The sequence below is a fragment of the Gorilla gorilla genome, chromosome 20 (genome assembly GCF_029281585.2).
Source record: "Gorilla gorilla gorilla isolate KB3781 chromosome 20, NHGRI_mGorGor1-v2.1_pri, whole genome shotgun sequence".
NCBI lineage: Eukaryota > Metazoa > Chordata > Mammalia > Primates > Hominidae > Gorilla > Gorilla gorilla.
The window spans coordinates 32,217,246-32,237,852 of NC_073244.2; positions in this window are offsets into that span (position 1 = coordinate 32,217,246).

Here is a 20,607-nt window from a genome sequence, read left to right on the forward strand (position 1 = left end):
AAGAGGTCTCAATATCCACTTGCAGACTTTACAAACAGAGTGTTTCCAGACTGCTCTATGAAAACAAAGGTTAAACACTGTGAGTGGAACTCACACATCTCAAAGTGGTTGCTGAGAATGATTCTCTCTAGTTTTTATACGAAGATACTTCCTTTTCAACCGTAGGCCCAAAATCGATTGAAATCTCCACTTGGAAATTCCACAAAAAGAGGGTTTCAAATCTGCTCTGTCTAAAGTAAGGTTCAACTCTGTCAGTTGAACACATGCAGCCCAAAGAAGTTACTGAGAATTCTTCTGTCTAGCGTTATATGCAGAAATCCCGTTTCCAACGAAATCCTCAAAGAGGTCTCAATATCCACTTGCAGACTTTACAAACAGAGTGTTTCCAGACTGCTCTATGAAAACAAAGGTTAAACACTGTGAGTGGAACTCACACATCTCAAAGTGGTTGCTGAGAATGATTCTCTCTAGTTTTTATACGAAGATATTTCCTTTTCAACCGTAAGCCCAAAATCGCTTGAAATCTCCACTTGGAAATTCCACAAAAAGAGGGTTTCAAATCTGCTCTGTCTAAAGTAAGGTTCAACTCTGTGAGTTGAACACATGCAGCCCAAAGAAGTTACTGAGAATTCTTCTGTCTAGCGTTATATGCAGAAATACCTTTTCCAACGAAATCCTCAAAGAGGTCCAAATATCCACTTGCAGGCTTTACAAACAGAGTGTTTCCAAACTGCTCTATGAACACAAAGGTTAAACTCTGTGAGTGGAACTCACACATCCCAAAGTGGTTGCTGAGAATGATTCTCTCTAGTTTTTATACGAAGATATTTCCTTTTCTACCATAGGCCCAAAATCGCTTGAAATCTCCACTTGGAAATTCCACAAAAAGAGGGTTTCAAATCTGCTCTGTCTAAAGTATGGTTCAACTCTGTGAGTTGAACACATGCAGCCCAAAGAAGTTACTGAGAATTCTTCTGTCTAGCGTTATATGCAGAAATCCCGTTTCCAACGAAATCCTCCAAGAGGTCCAAATATCCACTTGCAGACTTTACAAACAGAGTGTTTCCAATCTGCTCTATGAAAACAAAGGTTAAACTCTGTGAGTGGAACGCACACATCCCAAAGAGTTTGCAGAGAATGATTCTCTCTAGTTTTTATAGGAAGATATTTCCTTTTCTACCGTAGGACCAAATCGCTTGAAATCTCCACTTGGAAATTCAAGAAAAAGAGGGTTTCAAATCTGCTCTGTCTAAAGTAAGGTTCAACTCTGTGAGTTGAACACAGGCAGCCCAAAGAAGTTACTGACAATTCTTCTGTCTAGCGTTATACGCAGAAATCCCGTTTCCAACAAAATCCTCAAAGAGGTCCAAATATCCACTTGCAGATTTTACAAATAGAGTGTTTCCAAACTGCTCTATGAAAACAAAGGTTAAACTCTGTGAGAGGAACGCACACATCCCAAAGTGTTTGCTGAGAATGATTCCCTCTAGTTTTTATATGAAGATATTTCCTTTTCTACCGTAGGCCCAAATCTCTTGAAATCTCCAATTGCAAATTCCACAAAAAGAGGGTTTCAAATCTGCTCTGTCTAAAGGAAGGTTCAACTCTGTGTATTGAACACACGCAGGCCAAAGAAGTTACTGAGAATTCTTCTGTCTAGCGTTATATGCAGAAATCCCGTTTCCAACGAAATCCTCAAAGAGGTCTCAATATCCACTTGCAGACTTTACAAACAGAGTGTTTCCAGACTGCTCTATGAAAACAAAGGTTAAACACTGTGAGTGGAACTCACACATCTCAAAGTGCTTGCTGAGAATGATTCTCTCTAGTTTTTATACGAAGATATTTCCTTTTCAACCGTAGGCCCAAAATCGATTGAAATCTCCACTTGGAAATTCCACAAAAAGAGGGTTTCAAATCTGCTCTGTCTAAAGTAAGGTTCAACTCTGTCAGTTGAACACATGCAGCCCAAAGAAGTTACTGAGAATTCTTCTGTCTAGCGTTATATGCAGAAATCCCGTTTCCAACGAAATCCTCAAAGAGGTCCAAATATCCACTTGCAGGCTTTACAAACAGAGTGTTTCCAAACTGCTCTATGAACACAAAGGTTAAACTCTGTGAGTGGAACTCACACATCCCAAAGTGGTTGCTGAGAAAGATTCTCTCTAGTTTTTATACGAAGATATTTCCTTTTCTACCGTAGTCCCAAAATCGCTTGAAATCTCCACTTGCAAATTCCACAAAAAGAGGGTTTCAAATCTGCTCTGTCTAAAGTAAGGTTCAACTCTGTCAGTTGAACACATGCAGCCCTAAGAAGTTACTGAGAATTCTTCTGTCTAGCGTTATATGCAGAAATCCCGTTTCCAACGAAATCCTCAATGAGGTCCAAATATCCACTTGCAGGCTTTACAAACACAGTGTTTCCAAACTGCTCTATGAAAACAAAGGTTAAACTCTGTGAGTGGAACTCACACATCCCAAAGTGGTGGCTGAGAATGATTCTCTCTAGTTTTTATACGAAGATATTTCCTTTTCTACCGTAGGCCCAAATCGCTTGAAATCTCCCCTTGGAAATTCCACAAAAAGAGGGTTTCAAATCTGCTCTTTCTAAAGGAAGGTTCAACTCTGTGAGTTGAACACACGCAGCCCAAAGATGTTACTGAGAATTCTTCTGTCTAGCGTTATATGCAGAAATCCCGTTTCCAACGAAATCCTCAAAGAGGTCTCAATATCCACTTGCAGACTTTACAAACAGAGTGTTTCCAGACTGCTCTATGAAAACAAAGGTTAAACACTGTGAGTGGAACTCACACATCTCGAAGTGGTTGCTGAGAATGATTCTCTCTAGTTTTTATACGAAGATACTTCCTTTTCAACCGTAGGCCCAAAATCGATTGAAATCTCCACTTGGAAATTCCACAAAAAGAGGGTTTCAAATCTGCTCTGTCTAAAGTAAGGTTCAACTCTGTCAGTTGAACACATGCAGCCCAAAGAAGTTACTGAGAATTCTTCTGTCTAGCGTTATATGCAGAAATCCCGTTTCCAACGAAATCCTCAAAGAGGTCCAAATATCCACTTGCAGGCTTTACAAACAGAGTGTTTCCAAACTTCTCTATGAACACAAAGGTTAAACTCTGTGAGTGGAACTCACACATCCCAAAGTGGTTGCTGAGAATGATTTTCTCTAGTTTTTATACGAAGATATTTCCTTTTCTACCGTAGGCCCAAAATCGCTTGAAATCTCCACTTGGAAATTCCACAAAAAGAGGGTTTCAAATCTGCTCTGTCTAAAGTAAGGTTCAACTGTGTGAGTTGAACACATGCAGCCCAAAGAAGTTACTGAGAATTCTTCTGTCTAGCGTTATATGCAGAAATCCCGTTTCCAACGAAATCCTCAAAGAGGTCCAAATATCCACTTGCAGACTTTACAAACAGAGTGTTTCCAATCTGCTCTATGAAAACAAAGGTTAAACTCTGTGAGTGGAACGCACACATCCCAAAGAGTTTGCAGAGAATGATTCTCTCTAGTTTTTATACTAAGATATTTCCTTTTCTACCGTAGGCCCAAATCGCTTGAAATCTCCACTTGGAAATTCAAGAAAAAGAGGGTTTCAAATCTGCTCTGTCTAAAGTATGGTTCAACTCTGTGAGTTGAACACAGGCAGCCCAAAGAAGTTACTGACAATTCTTCTGTCTAGCGTTATACGCAGAAATCCCGTTTCCAACAAAATCCTCAAAGAGGTCCAAATATCCACTTGCAGATTTTACAAATAGAGTTTTTCCAAACTGCTCTATGAAAACAAAGGTTAAACTCTGTGAGAGGAACGCACACATCCCAAAGTGTTTGCTGAGAATGATTCCCTCTAGTTTTTACATGAAGATATTTCCTTTTCTACCATAGGCCCAAATCTCTTGAAATCTCCACTTGCAAATTCCACAAAAAGAGGGTTTCAAATCTGCTCTGTCTAAAGGAAGGTTCAACTCTGTGTATTGAACACACGCAGGCCAAAGAAGTTACTGAGAATTCTTCTGTCTAGCGTTATATGCAGAAATCCCGTTTCCAACGATATCCTCAAAGAGGTCCAAATATCCAATTGCAGGCTTTACAGAGTGTTTCCAAACTGCTCTATGAAAACAAAGGTTAAACTCTGTGAGTGGAACTCACAAATCCCAAAGTGGTTGCTGAGAATGATTCTCTCTAGTTTTTATATGAAGATATTTCCTTTTCTACCGTAGGCCCAAAATCGCTTGAAATCTCCACTTGGAAATTCCTCAAAAAGAGGGTTTCAAATCTGCTCTGTCTAAAGTAAGGTTCAACTCTGTGAGTTGAGCACACGCAGCCCAAAGAAGTTACTGACAATTCTTCTGTCTAGCGTTATATGCAGAAAACCCATTTCCAACGAAATCCTCAAAGAGGTCTCAATATCCACTTGCAGACTTTACAAACAGAGTGTTTCCAGACTGCTCTATGAAAACAAAGGTTAAACACTGTGAGTGGAACTCACACATCTCAAAGTGGTTGCTGAGAATGATTCTCTCTAGTTTTTATACGAAGATATTTCCTTTTCAACCGTAGGCCCAAAATCGATTGAAATCTCCACTTGGAAATTCCACAAAAAGAGGGTTTCAAATCTGCTCTGTCTAAAGTAAGGTTCAACTCTGTGAGTTGAACACATGCAGCCCAAAGAAGTTACTGAGAATTCTTCTGTCTAGCGTTATATGCAGAAATCCCGTTTCCAACGAAATCCTCAAAGAGGTCCAAATATCCACTTGCAGGCTTTACAAACAGAGTGTTTCCAAACTGCTCTATGAACACAAAGGTTAAACTCTGTGAGTGGAACTCACACATCCCAAAGTGGTTGCTGAGAAAGATTCTCTCTAGTTTTTATACGAAGATATTTCCTTTTCTACCGTAGTCCCAAAATCTCTTGAAATCTCCACTTGCAAATTCCACAAAAAGAGGGTTTCAAATCTGCTCTCTCTAAAGGAAGGTTCAACTCTGTCAGTTGAACACATGCAGCCCTAAGAAGTTACTGAGAATTCTTCTGTCTAGCGTTATATGCAGAAATCCCGTTTCCAACGAAATCCTCAATGAGGTCCAAATATCCACTTGCAGGCTTTACAAACAGAGTGTTTCCAGACTGCTCTATGAAAACAAAGGTTAAACACTGTGAGTGGAACTCACACATCTCAAAGTGGTTGCTGAGAATGATTCTCTCTAGTTTTTATACGAAGATACTTCCTTTTCAACCGTAGGCCCAAAATCGATTGAAATCTCCACTTGGAAATTCCACAAAAAGAGGGTTTCAAATCTGCTCTGTCTAAAGTAAGGTTCAACTCTGTCAGTTGAACACATGCAGCCCAAAGAAGTTACTGAGAATTCTTCTGTCTAGCGTTATATGCAGAAATCCCGTTTCCAACGAAATCCTCAAAGAGGTCTCAATATCCACTTGCAGACTTTACAAACAGAGTGTTTCCAGACTGCTCTATGAAAACAAAGGTTAAACACCGTGAGTGGAACTCACACATCTCAAAGTGGTTGCTGAGAATGATTCTCTCTAGTTTTTATACGAAGATATTTCCTTTTCAACCGTAAGCCCAAAATCGCTTGAAATCTCCACTTGGAAATTCCACAAAAAGAGGGTTTCAAATCTGCTCTGTCTAAAGTAAGGTTCAACTCTGTGAGTTGAACACATGCAGCCCAAAGAAGTTACTGAGAATTCTTCTGTCTAGCGTTATATGCAGAAATACCGTTTCCAACGAAATCCTCAAAGAGGTCCAAATATCCACTTGCAGGCTTTACAAACAGAGTGTTTCCAAACTGCTCTATGAACACAAAGGTTAAACTCTGTGAGTGGAACTCACACATCCCAAAGTGGTTGCTGAGAATGATTCTCTCTAGTTTTTATACGAAGATATTTCCTTTTCTACCGTAGGCCCAAAATCGCTTGAAATCTCCACTTGGAAATTCCACAAAAAGAGGGTTTCAAATCTGCTCTGTCTAAAGTAAGGTTCAACTCTGTGAGTTGAACACATGCAGCCCAAAGAAGTTACTGAGAATTCTTCTGTCTAGCGTTATATGCAGAAATCCCGTTTCCAACGAAATCCTCCAAGAGGTCCAAATATCCACTTGCAGACTTTACAAACAGAGTGTTTCCAATCTGCTCTATGAAAACAAAGGTTAAACTCTGTGAGTGGAACGCACACATCCCAAAGAGTTTGCAGAGAATGATTCTCTCTAGTTTTTATAGGAAGATATTTCCTTTTCTACCGTAGGCCCAAATCGCTTGAAATCTCCACTTGGAAATTCAAGAAAAAGAGGGTTTCAAATCTGCTCTGTCTAAAGTAAGGTTCAACTCTGTGAGTTGAACACAGGCAGCCCAAAGAAGTTACTGACAATTCTTCTGTCTAGCGTTATACGCAGAAATCCCGTTTCCAACAAAATCCTCAAAGAGGTCCAAATATCCACTTGCAGATTTTACAAATAGAGTGTTTCCAAACTGCTCTATGAAAACAAAGGTTAAACTCTGTGAGAGGAACGCACACATCCCAAAGTGTTTGCTGAGAATGATTCCCTCTAGTTTTTATATGAAGATATTTCCTTTTCTACCATAGGCCCAAATCTCTTGAAATCTCCACTTGCAAATTCCACAAAAAGAGGGTTTCAAATCTGCTCTGTCTAAAGGAAGGTTCAACTCTGTGTATTGAACACACGCAGGCCAAAGAAGTTACTGAGAATTCTTCTGTCTAGCGTTATATGCAGAAATCCCGTTTCCAACGAAATCCTCAAAGAGGTCTCAATATCCACTTGCAGACTTTACAAACAGAGTGTTTCCAGACTGCTCTATGAAAACAAAGGTTAAACACTGTGAGTGGAACTCACACATCTCAAAGTGGTTGCTGAGAATGATTCTCTCTAGTTTTTATACGAAGATACTTCCTTTTCAACCGTAGGCCCAAAATCGATTGAAATCTCCACTTGGAAATTCCACAAAAAGAGGGTTTCAAATCTGCTCTGTCTAAAGTAAGGTTCAACTCTGTCAGTTGAACACATGCAGCCCAAAGAAGTTACTGAGAATTCTTCTGTCTAGCGTTATATGCAGAAATCCCGTTTCCAACGAAATCCTCAAAGAGGTCCAAATATCCACTTGCAGGCTTTACAAACAGAGTGTTTCCAAACTGCTCTATGAACACAAAGGTTAAACTCTGTGAGTGGAACTCACACATCCCAAGGTGGTTGCTGAGAAAGATTCTCTCTAGTTTTTATACGAAGATATTTCCTTTTCTTCCGTAGTCCCAAAATCGCTTGAAATCTCCACTTGGAAATTCCACAAAAAGAGGGTTTCAAATCTGCTCTGTCTAAAGTAAGGTTCAACTCTGTCAGTTGAACACATGCAGCCCTAAGAAGTTACTGAGAATTCTTCTGTCTAGCGTTATATGCAGAAATCCCGTTTCCAACGAAATCCTCAATGAGGTCCAAATATCCACTTGCAGGCTTTACAAACAGAGTGTTTCCAAACTGCTCTATGAAAACAAAGGTTAAACTCTGTGAGTGGAACTCACACATCCCAAAGTGGTGGCTGAGAATGATTCTCTCTAGTTTTTATACGAAGATATTTCCTTTTCTACCGTAGGCCCAAATCGCTTGAAATCTCCCCTTGGAAATTCCACAAAAAGAGGGTTTCAAATCTGCTCTTTCTAAAGGAAGGTTCAACTCTGTGAGTTGAACACACGCAGCCCAAAGATGTTACTGAGAATTCTTCTGTCTAGCGTTATATGCAGAAATCCCGTTTCCAACGAAATCCTCAAAGAGGTCTCAATATCCACTTGCAGACTTTACAAACAGAGTGTTTCCAGACTGCTCTATGAAAACAAAGGTTAAACACTGTGAGTGGAACTCACACATCTCAAAGTGGTTGCTGAGAATGATTCTCTCTAGTTTTTATACGAAGATACTTCCTTTTCAACCGTAGGCCCAAAATCGATTGAAATCTCCACTTGGAAATTCCACAAAAAGAGGGTTTCAAATCTGCTCTGTCTAAAGTAAGGTTCAACTCTGTGAGTTGAACACATGCAGCCCAAAGAAGTTACTGAGAATTCTTCTGTCTAGCGTTATATGCAGAAATCCCGTTTCCAACGAAATCCTCAAAGAGGTCCAAATATCCACTTGCAGGCTTTACAAACAGAGTGTTTCCAAACTGCTCTATGAACACAAAGGTTAAACTCTGTGAGTGGAACTCACACATCCCAAAGTGGTTGCTGAGAAAGATTCTCTCTAGTTTTTATACGAAGATATTTCCTTTTCTACCGTAGTCCCAAAATCGCTTGAAATCTCCACTTGGAAATTCCACAAAAAGAGGGTTTCAAATCTGCTCTGTCTAAAGTAAGGTTCAACTCTGTCAGTTGAACACATGCAGCCCTAAGAAGTTACTGAGAATTCTTCTGTCTAGCGTTATATGCAGAAATCCCGTTTCCAACGAAATCCTCAATGAGGTCCAAATATCCACTTGCAGGCTTTACAAACAGAGTGTTTCCAAACTGCTCTATGAAAACAAAGGTTAAACTCTGTGAGTGGAACTCACACATCCCAAAGTGGTTGCTGAGAATGATTCTCTCTAGTTTTTATACGAAGATATTTCCTTTTCTACCGTAGGCCCAAATCGCTTGAAATCTCCCCTTGGAAATTCCACAAAAAGAGGGTTTCAAATCTGCTCTTTCTAAAGGAAGGTTCAACTCTGTGAGTTGAACACACGCAGCCCAAAGATGTTACTGAGAATTCTTCTGTCTAGCGTTATATGCAGAAATCCCGTTTCCAACGAAATCCTCAAAGAGGTCTCAATATCCACTTGCAGACTTTACAAACAGAGTGTTTCCAGACTGCTCTATGAAAACAAAGGTTAAACACTGTGAGTGGAACTCACACATCTCAAAGTGGTTGCTGAGAATGATTCTCTCTAGTTTTTATACGAAGATACTTCCTTTTCAACCGTAGGCCCAAAATCGATTGAAATCTCCACTTGGAAATTCCACAAAAAGAGGGTTTCAAATCTGCTCTGTCTAAAGTAAGGTTCAACTCTGTCAGTTGAACACATGCAGCCCAAAGAAGTTACTGAGAATTCTTCTGTCTAGCGTTATATGCAGAAATCCCGTTTCCAACGAAATCCTCAAAGAGGTCCAAATATCCACTTGCAGGCTTTACAAACAGAGTGTTTCCAAACTTCTCTATGTACACAAAGGTTAAACTCTGTGAGTGGAACTCACACATCCCAAAGTGGTTGCTGAGAATGATTTTCTCTAGTTTTTATACGAAGATATTTCCTTTTCTACTGTAGGCCCAAAATCGCTTGAAATCTCCACTTGGAAATTCCACAAAAAGAGGGTTTCAAATCTGCTCTGTCTAAAGTAAGGTTCAACTCTGTGAGTTGAACACATGCAGCCCAAAGAAGTTACTGAGAATTCTTCTGTCTAGCGTTATATGCAGAAATACCGTTTCCAACGAAATCCTCAAAGAGGTCCAAATATCCACTTGCAGACTTTACAAACAGAGTGTTTCCAATCTGCTCTATGAAAACATAGGTTAAACTCTGTGAGTGGAACGCACACATCCCAAAGAGTTTGCAGAGAATGATTCTCTCTAGTTTTTATACGAAGATATTTCCTTTTCTACCGTAGGCCCAAATCGCTTGAAATCTCCACTTGGAAATTCAAGAAAAAGAGGGTTTCAAATCTGCTCTGTCTAAAGTAAGGTTCAACTCTGTGAGTTGAACACAGGCAGAACAAAGAAGTTACTGACAATTCTTCTGTCTAGCGTTATACGCAGAAATCCCGTTTCCAACAAAATCCTCAAAGAGGTCCAAATATCCACTTGCAGATTTTACAAATAGAGTGTTTCCAAACTGCTCTATGAAAGCAAAGGTTAAACTCTGTGAGAGGAACGCACACATCCCAAAGTGTTTGCTGAGAATGATTCCCTCTAGTTTTTATATGAAGATATTTCCTTTTCTACCATAGGCCCAAATCTCTTGAAATCTCCACTTGCAAATTCCACAAAAAGAGGGTTTCAAATCTGCTCTGTCTAAAGGAAGGTTCAACTCTGTGTATTGAACACACGCAGGCCAAAGAAGTTACTGAGAATTCTTCTGTCTAGCGTTATATGCAGAAATCCCGTTTCCAACGATATCCTCAAAGAGGTCCAAATATCCAATTGCAGGCTTTACAAACAGAGTGTTTCCAAACTGCTCTATGAAAACAAAGGTTAAACTCTGTGAGTGGAACTCACAAATCCCAAAGTGGTTGCTGAGAATGATTCTCTCTAGTTTTTATATGAAGATATTTCCTTTTCTACCGTAGGCCCAAAATCGCTTGAAATCTCCACTTGGAAATTCCTCAAAAAGAGGGTTTCAAATCTGCTCTGTCTAAAGTAAGGTTCAACTCTGTGAGTTGAACACACGCAGCCCAAAGAAGTTACTGACAATTCTTCTGTCTAGCGTTATATGCAGAAATCCCGTTTCCAACGAAATCCTCAAAGAGGTCTCAATATCCACTTGCAGACTTTACAAACAGAGTGTTTCCAGACTGCTCTATGAAAACAAAGGTTAAACACTGTGAGTGGAACTCACACATCTCAAAGTGGTTGCTGAGAATGATTCTCTCTAGTTTTTATACGAAGATATTTCCTTTTCAACCGTAGGCCCAAAATCGATTGAAATCTCCACTTGGAAATTCCACAAAAAGAGGGTTTCAAATCTGCTCTGTCTAAAGTAAGGTTCAACTCTGTGAGTTGAACACATGCAGCCCAAAGAAGTTACTGAGAATTCTTCTGTCTAGCGTTATATGCAGAAATCCCGTTTCAAACGAAATCCTCAAAGAGGTCCAAATATCCACTTGCAGGCTTTACAAACAGAGTGTTTCCAAACTGCTCTATGAACACAAAGGTTAAACTCTGTGAGTGGAACTCACACATCCCAAAGTGGTTGCTGAGAAAGATTCTCTCTAGTTTTTATACGAAGATATTTCCTTTTCTACCGTAGTCCCAAAATCTCTTGAAATCTCCACTTGCAAATTCCACAAAAAGAGGGTTTCAAATCTGCTCTGTCTAAAGGAAGGTTCAACTCTGTCAGTTGAACACATGCAGCCCTAAGAAGTTACTGAGAATTCTTCTGTCTAGCGTTATATGCAGAAATCCCGTTTCCAACGAAATCCTCAATGAGGTCCAAATATCCACTTGCAGGCTTTACAAACAGAGTGTTTCCAAACTGCTCTATGAAAACAAAGGTTAAACTCTGTGAGTGGAACTCACACATCCCAAAGTGGTTGCTGAGAATGATTCTCTCTAGTTTTTATACGAAGATATTTCCTTTTCTACCGTAGGCCCAAATCGCTTGAAATCTCCCCTTGGAAATTCCACAAAAAGAGGGTTTCAAATCTGCTCTTTCTAAAGGAAGGTTCAACTCTGTGAGTTGAACACATGCAGCCCAAAGATGTTACTGAGAATTCTTCTGTCTAGCGTTATATGCAGAAATCCCGTTTCCAACGAAATCCTCAAAGAGGTCTCAATATCCACTTGCAGACTTTACAAACAGAGTGTTTCCAGACTGCTCTATGAAAACAAAGGTTAAACACTGTGAGTGGAACTCACACATCTCAAAGTGGTTGCTGAGAATGATTCTCTCTAGTTTTTATACGAAGATACTTCCTTTTCAACCGTAGGCCCAAAATCGATTGAAATCTCCACTTGGAAATTCCACAAAAAGAGGGTTTCAAATCTGCTCTGTCTAAAGTAAGGTTCAACTCTGTCAGTTGAACACATGCAGCCCTAAGAAGTTACTGAGAATTCTTCTGTCTAGCGTTATATGCAGAAATCCCGTTTCCAACGAAATCCTCAATGAGGTCCAAATATCCACTTGCAGGCTTTACAAACAGAGTGTTTCCAAACTGCTCTATGAAAACAAAGGTTAAACTCTGTGAGTGGAACTCACACATCCCAAAGTGGTTGCTGAGAATGATTCTCTCTAGTTTTTATACGAAGATATTTCCTTTTCTACCGTAGGCCCAAATCGCTTGAAATCTCCCCTTGGAAATTCCACAAAAAGAGGGTTTCAAATCTGCTCTTTCTAAAGGAAGGTTCAACTCTGTGAGTTGAACACACGCAGCCCAAAGATGTTACTGAGAATTCTTCTGTCTAGCGTTATATGCAGAAATCCCGTTTCCAACGAAATCCTCAAAGAGGTCTCAATATCCACTTGCAGACTTTACAAACAGAGTGTTTCCAGACTGCTCTATGAAAACAAAGGTTAAACACTGTGAGTGGAACTCACACATCTCAAAGTGGTTGCTGAGAATGATTCTCTCTAGTTTTTATACGAAGATACTTCCTTTTCAACCGTAGGCCCAAAATCGATTGAAATCTCCACTTGGAAATTCCACAAAAAGAGGGTTTCAAATCTGCTCTGTCTAAAGTAAGGTTCAACTCTGTCAGTTGAACACATGCAGCCCAAAGAAGTTACTGAGAATTCTTCTGTCTAGCGTTATATGCAGAAATCCCGTTTCCAACGAAATCCTCAAAGAGGTCCAAATATCCACTTGCAGGCTTTACAAACAGAGTGTTTCCAAACTTCTCTATGTACACAAAGGTTAAACTCTGTGAGTGGAACTCACACATCCCAAAGTGGTTGCTGAGAATGATTTTCTCTAGTTTTTATACGAAGATATTTCCTTTTCTACTGTAGGCCCAAAATCGCTTGAAATCTCCACTTGGAAATTCCACAAAAAGAGGGTTTCAAATCTGCTCTGTCTAAAGTAAGGTTCAACTCTGTGAGTTGAACACATGCAGCCCAAAGAAGTTACTGAGAATTCTTCTGTCTAGCGTTATATGCAGAAATACCGTTTCCAACGAAATCCTCAAAGAGGTCCAAATATCCACTTGCAGACTTTACAAACAGAGTGTTTCCAATCTGCTCTATGAAAACATAGGTTAAACTCTGTGAGTGGAACGCACACATCCCAAAGAGTTTGCAGAGAATGATTCTCTCTAGTTTTTATACGAAGATATTTCCTTTTCTACCGTAGGCCCAAATCGCTTGAAATCTCCACTTGGAAATTCAAGAAAAAGAGGGTTTCAAATCTGCTCTGTCTAAAGTAAGGTTCAACTCTGTGAGTTGAACACAGGCAGAACAAAGAAGTTACTGACAATTCTTCTGTCTAGCGTTATACGCAGAAATCCCGTTTCCAACAAAATCCTCAAAGAGGTCCAAATATCCACTTGCAGATTTTACAAATAGAGTGTTTCCAAACTGCTCTATGAAAGCAAAGGTTAAACTCTGTGAGAGGAACGCACACATCCCAAAGTGTTTGCTGAGAATGATTCCCTCTAGTTTTTATATGAAGATATTTCCTTTTCTACCATAGGCCCAAATCTCTTGAAATCTCCACTTGCAAATTCCACAAAAAGAGGGTTTCAAATCTGCTCTGTCTAAAGGAAGGTTCAACTCTGTGTATTGAACACACGCAGGCCAAAGAAGTTACTGAGAATTCTTCTGTCTAGCGTTATATGCAGAAATCCCGTTTCCAACGATATCCTCAAAGAGGTCCAAATATCCAATTGCAGGCTTTACAAACAGAGTGTTTCCAAACTGCTCTATGAAAACAAAGGTTAAACTCTGTGAGTGGAACTCACAAATCCCAAAGTGGTTGCTGAGAATGATTCTCTCTAGTTTTTATATGAAGATATTTCCTTTTCTACCGTAGGCCCAAAATCGCTTGAAATCTCCACTTGGAAATTCCTCAAAAAGAGGGTTTCAAATCTGCTCTGTCTAAAGTAAGGTTCAACTCTGTGAGTTGAACACACGCAGCCCAAAGAAGTTACTGACAATTCTTCTGTCTAGCGTTATATGCAGAAATCCCGTTTCCAACGAAATCCTCAAAGAGGTCTCAATATCCACTTGCAGACTTTACAAACAGAGTGTTTCCAGACTGCTCTATGAAAACAAAGGTTAAACACTGTGAGTGGAACTCACACATCTCAAAGTGGTTGCTGAGAATGATTCTCTCTAGTTTTTATACGAAGATATTTCCTTTTCAACCGTAGGCCCAAAATCGATTGAAATCTCCACTTGGAAATTCCACAAAAAGAGGGTTTCAAATCTGCTCTGTCTAAAGTAAGGTTCAACTCTGTGAGTTGAACACATGCAGCCCAAAGAAGTTACTGAGAATTCTTCTGTCTAGCGTTATATGCAGAAATCCCGTTTCAAACGAAATCCTCAAAGAGGTCCAAATATCCACTTGCAGGCTTTACAAACAGAGTGTTTCCAAACTGCTCTATGAACACAAAGGTTAAACTCTGTGAGTGGAACTCACACATCCCAAAGTGGTTGCTGAGAAAGATTCTCTCTAGTTTTTATACGAAGATATTTCCTTTTCTACCGTAGTCCCAAAATCTCTTGAAATCTCCACTTGCAAATTCCACAAAAAGAGGGTTTCAAATCTGCTCTGTCTAAAGGAAGGTTCAACTCTGTCAGTTGAACACATGCAGCCCTAAGAAGTTACTGAGAATTCTTCTGTCTAGCGTTATATGCAGAAATCCCGTTTCCAACGAAATCCTCAATGAGGTCCAAATATCCACTTGCAGGCTTTACAAACAGAGTGTTTCCAAACTGCTCTATGAAAACAAAGGTTAAACTCTGTGAGTGGAACTCACACATCCCAAAGTGGTTGCTGAGAATGATTCTCTCTAGTTTTTATACGAAGATATTTCCTTTTCTACCGTAGGCCCAAATCGCTTGAAATCTCCCCTTGGAAATTCCACAAAAAGAGGGTTTCAAATCTGCTCTTTCTAAAGGAAGGTTCAACTCTGTGAGTTGAACACATGCAGCCCAAAGATGTTACTGAGAATTCTTCTGTCTAGCGTTATATGCAGAAATCCCGTTTCCAACGAAATCCTCAAAGAGGTCTCAATATCCACTTGCAGACTTTACAAACAGAGTGTTTCCAGACTGCTCTATGAAAACAAAGGTTAAACACTGTGAGTGGAACTCACACATCTCAAAGTGGTTGCTGAGAATGATTCTCTCTAGTTTTTATACGAAGATACTTCCTTTTCAACCGTAGGCCCAAAATCGATTGAAATCTCCACTTGGAAATTCCACAAAAAGAGGGTTTCAAATCTGCTCTGTCTAAAGTAAGGTTCAACTCTGTGAGTTGAACACATGCAGCCCAAAGAAGTTACTGAGAATTCTTCTGTCTAGCGTTATATGCAGAAATCCCGTTTCCAACGAAATCCTCAAAGAGGTCTCAATATCCACTTGCAGACTTTACAAACAGAGTGTTTCCAGACTGCTCTATGAAAACAAAGGTTAAACACTGTGAGTGGAACTCACACATCTCAAAGTGGTTGCTGAGAATGATTCTCTCTAGTTTTTATACGAAGATATTTCCTTTTCAACCGTAAGCCCAAAATCGCTTTGAATCTCCACTTGGAAATTCCACAAAAAGAGGGTTTCAAATCTGCTCTGTCTAAAGTAAGGTTCAACTCTGTGAGTTGAACACATGCAGCCCAAAGAAGTTACTGAGAATTCTTCTGTCTAGCGTTATATGCAGAAATACCGTTTCCAACGAAATCCTCAAAGAGGTCCAAATATCCACTTGCAGGCTTTACAAACAGAGTGTTTCCAAACTGCTCTATGAACACAAAGGTTAAACTCTGTGAGTGGAACTCACACATCCCAAAGTGGTTGCTGAGAATGATTCTCTCTAGTTTTTATACGAAGATATTTCCTTTTCTACCGTAGGCCCAAAATCGCTTGAAATCTCCACTTGGAAATTCCACAAAAAGAGGGTTTCAAATCTGCTCTGTCTAAAGGAAGGTTCAACTCTGTGTATTGAACACACGCAGGCCAAAGAAGTTACTGAGAATTCTTCTGTCTAGCGTTATATGCAGAAATCCCGTTTCCAACGAAATCCTCAAAGAGGTCTCAATATCCACTTGCAGACTTTACAAACAGAGTGTTTCCAGACTGCTCTATGAAAACAAAGGTTAAACACTGTGAGTGGAACTCACACATCTCAAAGTGGTTGCTGAGAATGATTCTCTCTAGTTTTTATACGAAGATATTTCCTTTTCAACCGTAGGCCCAAAATCGATTGAAATCTCCACTTGGAAATTCCACAAAAAGAGGGTTTCAAATCTGCTCTGTCTAAAGTAAGGTTCAACTCTGTCAGTTGAACACATGCAGCCCAAAGAAGTTACTGAGAATTCTTCTGTCTAGCGTTATACGCAGAAATCCCGTTTCCAACAAAATCCTCAAAGAGGTCCAAATATCCACTTGCAGATTTTACAAATAGAGTGTTTCCAAACTGCTCTATGAAAACAAAGGTTAAACTCTGTGAGAGGAACGCACACATCCCAAAGTGTTTGCTGAGAATGATTCCCTCTAGTTTTTATATGAAGATATTTCCTTTTCTACCATAGGCCCAAATCTCTTGAAATCTCCACTTGCAAATTCCACAAAAAGAGGGTTTCAAATCTGCTCTGTCTAAAGGAAGGTTCAACTCTGTGTATTGAACACACGCAGGCCAAAGAAGTTACTGAGAATTCTTCTGTCTAGCGTTATATGCAGAAATCCCGTTTCCAACGATATCCTCAAAGAGGTCCAAATATCCAATTGCAGGCTTTACAAACAGAGTGTTTCCAAACTGCTCTATGAAAACAAAGGTTAAACTCTGTGAGTGGAACTCACAAATCCCAAAGTGGTTGCTGAGAATGATTCTCTCTAGTTTTTATACGAAGATATTTCCTTTTCTACCGTAGGCCCAAAATCGCTTGAAATCTCCACTTGGAAATTCCTCAAAAAGAGGGTTTCAAATCTGCTCTGTCTAAAGTAAGGTTCAACTCTGTGAGTTGAACACACGCAGCCCAAAGAAGTTACTGACAATTCTTCTGTCTAGCGTTATATGCAGAAATCCCGTTTCCAACGAAATCCTCAAAGAGGTCTCAATATCCACTTGCAGACTTTACAAACAGAGTGTTTCCAGACTGCTCTATGAAAACAAAGGTTAAACACTGTGAGTGGAACTCACACATCTCAAAGTGGTTGCTGAGAATGATTCTCTCTAGTTTTTATACGAAGATATTTCCTTTTCAACCGTAGGCCCAAAATCGATTGAAATCTCCACTTGGAAATTCCACAAAAAGAGGGTTTCAAATCTGCTCTGTCTAAAGTAAGGTTCAACTCTGTGAGTTGAACACATGCAGCCCAAAGAAGTTACTGAGAATTCTTCTGTCTAGCGTTATATGCAGAAATCCCGTTTCAAACGAAATCCTCAAAGAGGTCCAAATATCCACTTGCAGGCTTTACAAACAGAGTGTTTCCAAACTGCTCTATGAACACAAAGGTTAAACTCTGTGAGTGGAACTCACACATCCCAAAGTGGTTGCTGAGAAAGATTCTCTCTAGTTTTTATACGAAGATATTTCCTTTTCTACCGTAGTCCCAAAATCTCTTGAAATCTCCACTTGCAAATTCCACAAAAAGAGGGTTTCAAATCTGCTCTGTCTAAAGGAAGGTTCAACTCTGTCAGTTGAACACATGCAGCCCTAAGAAGTTACTGAGAATTCTTCTGTCTAGCGTTATATGCAGAAATCCCGTTTCCAACGAAATCCTCAATGAGGTCCAAATATCCACTTGCAGGCTTTACAAACAGAGTGTTTCCAAACTGCTCTATGAAAACAAAGGTTAAACTCTGTGAGTGGAACTCACACATCCCAAAGTGGTTGCTGAGAATGATTCTCTCTAGTTTTTATACGAAGATATTTCCTTTTCTACCGTAGGCCCAAATCGCTTGAAATCTCCCCTTGGAAATTCCACAAAAAGAGGGTTTCAAATCTGCTCTTTCTAAAGGAAGGTTCAACTCTGTGAGTTGAACACACGCAGCCCAAAGATGTTACTGAGAATTCTTCTGTCTAGCGTTATATGCAGAAATCCCGTTTCCAACGAAATCCTCAAAGAGGTCTCAATATCCACTTGCAGACTTTACAAACAGAGTGTTTCCAGACTGCTCTATGAAAACAAAGGTTAAACACTGTGAGTGGAACTCACACATCTCAAAGTGGTTGCTGAGAATGATTCTCTCTAGTTTTTATACGAAGATACTTCCTTTTCAACCGTAGGCCCAAAATCGATTGAAATCTCCACTTGGACATTCCACAAAAAGAGGGTTTCAAATCTGCTCTGTCTAAAGTAAGGTTCAACTCTGTGAGTTGAACACATGCAGCCCAAAGAAGTTACTGAGAATTCTTCTGTCTAGCGTTATATGCAGAAATCCCGTTTCCAACGAAATCCTCAAAGAGGTCTCAATATCCACTTGCAGACTTTACAAACAGAGTGTTTCCAGACTGCTCTATGAAAACAAAGGTTAAACACTGTGAGTGGAACTCACACATCTCAAAGTGGTTGCTGAGAATGATTCTCTCTAGTTTTTATACGAAGATATTTCCTTTTCAACCGTAAGCCCAAAATCGCTTTGAATCTCCACTTGGAAATTCCACAAAAAGAGGGTTTCAAATCTGCTCTGTCTAAAGTAAGGTTCAACTCTGTGAGTTGAACACATGCAGCCCAAAGAAGTTACTGAGAATTCTTCTGTCTAGCGTTATATGCAGAAATACCGTTTCCAACGAAATCCTCAAAGAGGTCCAAATATCCACTTGCAGGCTTTACAAACAGAGTGTTTCCAAACTGCTCTATGAACACAAAGGTTAAACTCTGTGAGTGGAACTCACACATCCCAAAGTGGTTGCTGAGAATGATTCTCTCTAGTTTTTATACGAAGATATTTCCTTTTCTACCGTAGGCCCAAAATCGCTTGAAATCTCCACTTGGAAATTCCACAAAAAGAGGGTTTCAAATCTGCTCTGTCTAAAGGAAGGTTCAACTCTGTGTATTGAACACACGCAGGCCAAAGAAGTTACTGAGAATTCTTCTGTCTAGCGTTATATGCAGAAATCCCGTTTCCAACGAAATCCTCAAAGAGGTCTCAATATCCACTTGCAGACTTTACAAACAGAGTGTTTCCAGACTGCTCTATGAAAACAAAGGTTAAACACTGTGAGTGGAACTCACACATCTCAAAGTGGTTGCTGAGAATGATTCTCTCTAGTTTTTATACGAAGATATTTCCTTTTCAACCGTAGGCCCAAAATCGATTGAAATCTCCACTTGGAAATTCCACAAAAAGAGGGTTTCAAATCTGCTCTGTCTAAAGTAAGGTTCAACTCTGTCAGTTGAACACATGCAGCCCAAAGAAGTTACTGAGAATTCTTCTGTCTAGCGTTATACGCAGAAATCCCGTTTCCAACAAAATCCTCAAAGAGGTCCAAATATCCACTTGCAGATTTTACAAATAGAGTGTTTCCAAACTGCTCTATGAAAACAAAGGTTAAACTCTGTGAGAGGAACGCACACATCCCAAAGTGTTTGCTGAGAATGATTCCCTCTAGTTTTTATATGAAGATATTTCCTTTTCTACCATAGGCCCAAATCTCTTGAAATCTCCACTTGCAAATTCCACAAAAAGAGGGTTTCAAATCTGCTCTGTCTAAAGGAAGGTTCAACTCTGTGTATTGAACACACGCAGGCCAAAGAAGTTACTGAGAATTCTTCTGTCTAGCGTTATATGCAGAAATCCCGTTTCCAACGATATCCTCAAAGAGGTCCAAATATCCAATTGCAGGCTTTACAAACAGAGTGTTTCCAAACTGCTCTATGAAAACAAAGGTTAAACTCTGTGAGTGGAACTCACAAATCCCAAAGTGGTTGCTGAGAATGATTCTCTCTAGTTTTTATACGAAGATATTTCCTTTTCTACCGTAGGCCCAAAATCGCTTGAAATCTCCACTTGGAAATTCCTCAAAAAGAGGGTTTCAAATCTGCTCTGTCTAAAGTAAGGTTCAACTCTGTGAGTTGAACACACGCAGCCCAAAGAAGTTACTGACAATTCTTCTGTCTAGCGTTATATGCAGAAATCCCGTTTCCAACGAAATCCTCAAAGAGGTCTCAATATCCACTTGCAGACTTTACAAACAGAGTGTTTCCAGACTGCTCTATGAAAACAAAGGTTAAACACTGTGAGTGGAACTCACACATCTCAAAGTGGTTGCTGAGAATGATTCTCTCTAGTTTTTATACGAAGATATTTCCTTTTCAACCATAGTCCCAAAATCGATTGAAATCTCCACTTGGAAATTCCACAAAAAGAGGGTTTCAAATCTGCTCTGTCTAAAGTAAGGTTCAACTCTGTGAGTTGAACACATGCAGCCCAAAGAAGTTACTGAGAATTCTTCTGTCTAGCGTTATATGCAGAAATCCCGTTTCCAACGAAATCCTCAAAGAGGTCCAAATATCCACTTGCAGGCTTTACAAACAGAGTGTTTCCAAACTGCTCTATGAACACAAAGGTTAAACTCTGTGAGTGGAACTCACACATCCCAAAGTGGTTGCTGAGAATGATTCTCTCTAGTTTTTATACGAAGATATTTCCTTTTCTACCGTAGTCCCAAAATCGCTTGAAATCTCCACTTGGAAATTCCACAAAAAGAGGGTTTCAAATCTGCTCTGT